This window comes from Chrysochloris asiatica, unplaced genomic scaffold (genome assembly GCF_000296735.1).
Source record: "Chrysochloris asiatica unplaced genomic scaffold, ChrAsi1.0 scaffold00264, whole genome shotgun sequence".
In the NCBI taxonomy this organism is placed as follows: domain Eukaryota; kingdom Metazoa; phylum Chordata; class Mammalia; order Afrosoricida; family Chrysochloridae; genus Chrysochloris; species Chrysochloris asiatica.
In genome coordinates, this window is record NW_006408782.1 from 1,055,398 (window position 1) to 1,063,289 (window position 7,892).

Below are 7,892 nucleotides of genomic sequence, written 5' to 3' on the forward strand. Positions count from 1 at the left end.
CCAGAGAAAAAGTAAGTTGATAGGCTCGTGGTATAGCACTGTAGGATCAGCACTGGACTGCAAGCCACAAAGTCAGCAGTTAGAACCCACCAGCCACTCCTTGGAAATCCTATATAGTCACTATGAATTGGAACTGACTCAATGGCACTTAACAATAACAACAACATGATAAATGGAGACAAAGTTGAAGTTGTCAAAGACTTCATTTTGCTTGAATCCACCATCAACACTCATGGATGTAGCAGTTGAGAAATCAAACAGCATATTGCATTAGACAAATCTGCTGCACAATAATTCTTTAAAGTGTTCAAAAGCAAATAGGTCAGCTTGAGGACTAAGGTGAGCCTGATGCATGTCATGGCATTTACAATAACCCCATATACACTTGAAAGTTGGACATAAGGAAGATAGTGAAAAAAAAAAACAAAAAACTGTTGAATTTGAGTTATGGTGTTGGAGAATAATTTTTAAAGCATCGTGGACTTCAATCTGTTTTGGAAAAAGTTCAGCCAGAATGTGTCTTTGAAGCCAGGTTGATGAGACTTTATCTCTCATACTTCAGACATATTATTAGGAGGGACCAATCCCTCAAGGAGATGGATTGGCACACTGCAGCAGCCATGGGCTCAAGCGTAGTAATAGTTGTGAGGATAGCTATGGACCAGGCAATGTTTTGTTTGTTGTGGGTAGGCTAGCAATGAGTTGGAGCCGATTTGACACCACCTAACAACAACACAACGTGAGTTTGAACAGACATGAGAGCACTTAGCAGCAACAAAACCAAGCTCTAGGAGCCCTGGTGGTACTGAAGGATAAGTACTGGACTGTTAATGTCAAGGTTGGCTGTTCAAACCCACTAAACTACTCCTCGGGGAAAATGAGGCATTTTGATCCCGCAAAAATTTACAGAAACCCTATGAGCCAGAATGGACTGGAGGGCAGTGGGTTTGGTATACCTTGTTTATTGGGAAATCAATCCCTGTGAGTGGGAGTTAATAAATGTGAAAGCACACATATTATGTGGTGTTGTTGTTTTTAGATGTGGTTGAGTTGGTTCCAACTCATAGCAACACTATGCGCAACAGAACGAAACACTGCCCAGTCCTGCACCAACCTCACAATCATTGTTACACTTGAGCCCATTGCTGCTGCCACTGTGCCAGTCCATCTTGTTGTGTGTGTGTGGGTGGGTGGGGGGAACTTCCTCTTTTTTGAGGACACTCCACTTTACCAAGCATGATGTCTTTCTCCAGGAACTAACTGGTCTCTCCTGATAATATGTCTGAAGTATGAGAGATGAAGTCTGGGCCTCCTGGCTTCTAAGGAGTATTCTGGCTGTATTTCTTCCAACACAGATTGGTTTATTATTTTGGCAGTTCATGTTACTTTTAATGTTCTTCTTGAATACCATAATTCAAACACATTGATTCTTCTTTCATCTTCTTTACTCATTGTCCAACTTTCACATGCATATGAGGCTTCGGTCTGGTGCATCTTCTTCTTCAAATTGACAGCTTTGTTCTTGAACACTTTAAAGAGTCCTTGTGTAGCAGATTTGCCTAATGCAATATGTCATCTGATTTCTTGATAGTTTATTCCATGAGTGCTGGTTGTAGATCGAAGCAAAATGAAATCTTTGAAAGCTTCAATCTTTTCTACATTTATTTTGATGTTATTTACTGGTCCATTGGTGAAGACTTTTGTTTTCATTACATTGAGGTGCAACCCATACCAAAGTCTTTGATCTTCATCAGTATTTTAAGTCCTCTTGCTTTTAGCAAGCAAGGTTGTATCATTTGCATATTGCAGGTTGTTAACGAGTCTTCCTCCAATCCTGATGCCACATTCTTCTTCATATAAAATATAATCCTGGTGCACACCTTTCCTGATTTTAAGCATTCTGTGCCCCCTTGTTCTGTTTGAGCAACTACCTATTGATCTATGTACACGTTCCTCATGAGCACAATTAAGTGTTCCAGAATAGTCATTCTCCATAATGTTGTCTGTAGTTAGTCATGATCCATACAATCAAAAGCCTTTGCATAGTCAATAAAACACAAGTAAACATTTTTCTGGTATTCATTGCTTTCAGCAAAGATCCATCTGATCTCAGGAATGATGTCCCTTGTTCTACATCACAGGCAGTTCCCTGTCAATGTACTGTTGCAACCATTTTAAATTATCTTTAGCAAAATTTTATTTGCATATGATATTCATGGTGTTTGATGATTTCTGCTTTCTGTTGGGTCACCTCTCTTTAGGATCTGCACAAATATGGATTTCTTCCAATTAATTGGCCAGGTAGCTGTCTTCCAAATTTCTTGGCATAGATGAATGAGCACCTCCAATGCTGCATCAGTGATTTGAAAGATTTCAGTTTGTATTCTATCAATTCCTGGAGCCTTGTTCATTGCCAATGCCTACAGTGCACCTTAGACTTGTCTCTTCAGTACGATTGTCTCTTGTTTGTACACTACCACTTGAAATGGTTGAACATCAATTATTTCTTTTTGATACAGTGACATGGTATTATATACAGTGACTTTGTTTATATTAGTCTTTTATGTTGCTTAAAAAAGGTATCTGCGAAGAATAGTCATTAAGGGGTCTTGCAAAATTCTATCATATTACCTCCAGCATCATTTCTATCACCAAACTTCCTCTTAGTTTCCAACCTTTGCATTCCAATCACCAGTAGTTATCAATTCAACTTGATTGCATATCTGATCAATTTCTGAAGGAAGAAGTTAGAATTCTTCAATTTAATCATCACTGGCTTTAGTGGTTTGTGCATAAATTTGAATAATAGTGATAGTAACTGGTCTTCCTTGTAGGCATATGGATATTATCATATCACAGACAGTATTATACTTGAAGATAGATCTTGAAGTATTCTTTTTGATGATGAATATGATGCTATTCCTCTTCCATTTGTCACTCTAGGCATAGTAAACCATATTATTGTCATATTCACAATGACCAATACTAGTCCATTTCAGCTCAATATGTATGCATTCCATTTCATTTTTAACAACTTTCCATTTTCATAGATTAATTTTTAGTACTTGCCATGTTCCGATTATTAATGGATGTTTACAGCTGTTTCTCCTCATTTTGAGTTGTGCCCCATAAGAAAATTAAGCTTCACTCCATCCACATCCTCACAGTCAACTCTACTTTCAGGAGGTAGCTCTTCTCCAGTTGTAATTTGAATGCCTTCCAACTTGAGGGTGTCCTGGTGTGGCGCTGTAAGATAAGCACTGGACCACCAGGTCAGCGGTTCAAACTCAACAGCCACTCCTTGGAAACCCCATACAGGATTGCTAAGAGTCAGAACCAACTTGATGATGTTTAACTACCATAACACAAACTGAGGGGATTGTCTTCCCAGTAGTATATCTGACAATATGATGTTCTTAATGTCATCCCACAACTCTTCTGGTCTTCGGTCTTTAGTGTCTAATGCATCAAATCTGTCCTTCAGATGATCACTAAATTTAGATGGGACATGTTCAAGTTCATATTTTGTCTCTTGTGGACTTTGTCTTAGTTTTCTTCAGCTTCAGCCTGAACTTGCCTATGAGTAATTGATGGTCTGCTCCACAGTCTGCCCTTGCCCTTGTTTTGGCTGATGATAGGGAGTTTTTCCACCATCTCTTTCCATAGATACAGTCAATTTGATTTCTGTGTATTCCATCCAGTAAGGTCCATGTGCATAGTCATCTTTTATTTTGTTCTTAAAAAGTTATTTGCATTGGTCTTTCAAAATTCTGTCATGTAATCTCCAGCATGGTTTCTATCACCAATGTCATATTTTTCAACGACTGATTCTTCCTCTTTGTGTTCAGCCTTTGCATTCCAATCCCCAGTAATTATTTGATTACATGTTTGATCAATTTCAGACAGAAGAATTTGGTTGTTGTTGTTTTTAGGTGCTATTGAGTTGGTACCGACTAATAGCAACCCTATGCACAACAGAACGAAACACTGTCCAGTCCTGGGCTAACCTCACAATTGTTGCCATGCTTGAGCCCATTGATGCTTCCACTTTGCCAATCCATCTTGCTGGAGGTCTTCCTCTTTTTCTCTGACCCTCCACCTTACCAAACATGATATCCTTCTCCAGTGACTGGTTCCTCCTGACAATATGTCTGAAGTATGAGAGACTAAGTTTGGCCATCCTGGCCGCCAAGGAGCACTCTGGCTGTACTTCTTCCAACACAGATCTCTTTGTTCTTTGGGCAGTTCATGGGACTTTCAATATTCTCCTCCAACACCGTAACTCAAATGCATCTATTCGTCTATGGTATTCCAACTCACTGTCCAACTCAATTTCATCATTACTGGCTTTAGTGGTTGGTGCATAAATTTAAATAACAGTGGTATTAACTGGTCTTCCTTCTAGGCATATAGATATTATTCTATTACAGACAACATTGTACTTCTTGATATGTTCTTTCTGATGTTGAATGCAATGCCATTCCTCTTCAATTTGTCATTCCTGGTATAGTAAACCAAGTGACAGTCAGATTCAAAATGGTCCATACTAATCAATTTCAGCTCACTAATACCTAGGATAAGGAGCTCTGGTAGCGTAGTGGTTACGAATCGGGCTGCGATCCTTAAGGTCAGCAGTTCGAAACTACCAGCCATTCCGCGGGAGAAAGATGAGGCGTTCTGCTCCTGTAAAGATTTACAGCCTCGGAAACCCTGTTCAGGGTTGCTATGGGTCGGATCCGACTCGACGGCACTCAACAACAACAACAACAATGCCTAGGATATCGATGTTAATTCATTCCATGTAATTTTTGGCAATTTCTAACTTCCCTAGATTCATACTTTGTCCATACCATGTTCTGATTATTAGTGGATGGTTACAGCTGTTTCTCTTCATTCTGAGTTGTGCCTCATCAGCAAATGAAGGTCCTGAGGGTTATATTCCATTCGAATCATCATGGTCAACCTACTCTGAGGAGGCAGCTCATCCCCAGTTGCATTTTGAATGCCTTCCCATCTGAGGGGCTTGTCTTCCAGCACTATATCTGACAGTATTCTGATGCTATTCATTATGTCTCAATATTCAGTATTCTGGTGCCATCTGACAATGTTCCACTGCTAGTCATAAGGTTTCAGTGGTTTAACACTCAGAAGTAGTTCATCTCTCCTTCTTTCTAGTCTGTCTTAGTCTGGAATCTCAGCTGAAACCTGTTCACCCTGGGTGTAACCTTGGTTTTGTTGTTAAGTGCCATCGAGTTGGTTCCAACTCATAGCAACCTTGTAAAGTGTTTCCAAGGAGCAGCTGGTGAATTTGAACCACCAACCTTGCAGTTCAAACCGACCTTGTGGTCCAGCGCATTATCCTACAGTGTCACACCTTGCTGGCATTTAAAATACTGGTGTCATATCTTCTGCGTCACAGCAACACACAAGCCACCACAATATGACAAATTGACAGATGAGCGTTGGAAAAGTTGAGTTACTTGTATACAAATTGGGCAATGAACATGGAGGGTGGGGACCTGGAAGGAGAGGATTAGGGAAAATGGACCTGGGAAAGGAGAAGGCGGTGGGATTGGGAGTATTATTTGATGTGGATAGAGGGCAAGGGGTATGTCTGTCTGACTGTCCGTGTAAAGAGTGCACACAAGCACGTGTCCTGCCTGCCTGTGTCTGGGGGAGGAAATGAGCAGTATAGGAAGAAGAGAGGAGGGCATGTGGCTTTGAAATGAGCTCAGTTCTGGAAGTTGCAGTGTTTTCATTGTGCTGTTACGCAATGGAGAAGGCTGTATAGGCGGTGCAACTATATCCATATATGCTGCTTTGGCTTCTAAGTTGGTCAAGGTTCCAAGCTCATTGTGCAAGAACTGTTGACGTTTTATGCCCAGCTAGTAATTCAGAGCGTTCCAAAGTAAACTCCCCACCCAAAACACACAACTTCCTTGCAACTTCCAGAAATGAGCTCATTTCAAAGCCACATTTGCCCTTGTCTCTTCTTCCTCTATGGCTAGTTTTCCTGCAATCAGATCAAAATTTGCATCATTTCCTCCCCCAGACCTGAAATTCCACCGGGTGAGATTCATTCATTCTAATCCTGGCCAATTTTGGGTCTTCAAGATTTCTTTTGAAAGGATAAACACTCCTGAGAGTGTTAACACTATAAATCTTTATCACTTCATACCTTATAGAGAGGATTAGTGGATTAGCCAAAGTAATAGGGATGAAAGAAAGCAGCAAGTATGGAAAGCTACTTGTAGGGCTACTTGGGGTTTCCCTGAAGCAGATGTTACTGCTTCTCCTCCCACATCTTAGGGACCTAGAAGCAGAAAGTTGAATTGGCAATAAAGTCACTACTTAGCTCCCCGGACCCTTTTCACTGCCTTTTGTTTTGTTTTGTTTTTAAATCTCTAGCCTCAGGGTAAAATTACAGGCTACACAAAGCAACAAGGAAACCTAATTAGCAGAGTTGACTGCCATTCTCCAGTGATGCCAGGAGCAGTTACAGCCATGGAGGCAGAAGAAGCCCCAGTAAGCACTGGGTTTCTAGCACTGACCCATCACATGACTTTGGGAGAGTAAACTAGTTTCATGGCTCATGCTTGCCTTCAGTTACCCTGCCCCTCAGTTCTGCAAGGGAAACCATTCCTGCTGCCCCTGAGGTTGTGGGATATAACACGTCAACCCTTCTCCTCCTTCATCCCTTCCTCAACTCGTCAAGATAAGTTTTTGCCATTTGAATGAGAACTCTTGGGAGAAAGTAACACAAGAGACAGGGGACAACTGAGCAGCAGGGGGAAGTGCACAGAGGCATATGGGAGGGAGGGGTCAGACCTGAACACAGTCCTTATTCTGGCCTATGTTCCAGTCCCTTCGACTTGTCTCTTTACAATAAACTCCCTTTTCTTTATGTCATATGGGGTTTAACTAGCTAAAAAAGCCTCCCGAGGACCGAAACAGTCACCAGAGGAGGGTTTCAGGATACAGGCTCACTGAGCAGATGGTTATGGCTTTGAGGCAAAGTTGGGTAGAGGCCAGAGAGCAACTTTCACCACCCTAGGGCAGACTGTAGGGCCATTTAAGCCCCCAAGATCAAGGACTGTGAAGATGACCAATCAGGACTGTCTGAATAAACTCTCTCCTAGTTCTGAGCCTATTGCGGCTTCCACGAAAATAAAATCCCAACAAATGATTTGTACTCTGTTGACTTACCAGATCTCAGTACCAGGTGAACCCACAGCCTTCCTCTGTTTCTACAGGTAAAGATTCTGGGAAAGTGCACTGGGGGGACCTGGGAGTAGTTGCAAAGATGCATGCACACCTCCATCCTGTGCACTACAACTCTCTGCCCAATCCCTCTCCCTCCATCTCGATATCTCTTTTAAAAAACATTCTATTTTATTTTTGATGAAAATGTATACAGCATATCCCACTCCTGTTCAACAGTTTCTAGACATAATGGTCAGTGACATCAGTTAAACCTTCATATTATGACAGGGTTCTCAATTTTCTATTCTAGTGGCTTCACTCCATCGACTTAAATGCCCTATCCACCAACCTTTCCTTCTATCTCTTATTATTATTATTATTATTATTTACTCTGAGTTTTATTAGGAATTGCAATGCATTCTGGGGTTCCCTCCCCAACTGTTACAAAACTTTAAAAAAAATTGTAAAGGTGAATTGATTGAGGTTTTACCAAGCAGATCTTCAGTTTCACGTTCAACAGCTCATGTTGTTGTTGTTGTTGTCAGGTGCCATCGAGTCAGAACCAACTCATAGCGACCCCATGAACAGCAGAAGAAACAATGTCCGATCCTGGGCCAACCTCACTACCGCTGCCACACTTGAGTCCATCAATGATGCCACCTGGCTGATCCATCTCGTTGGGGGTCTTC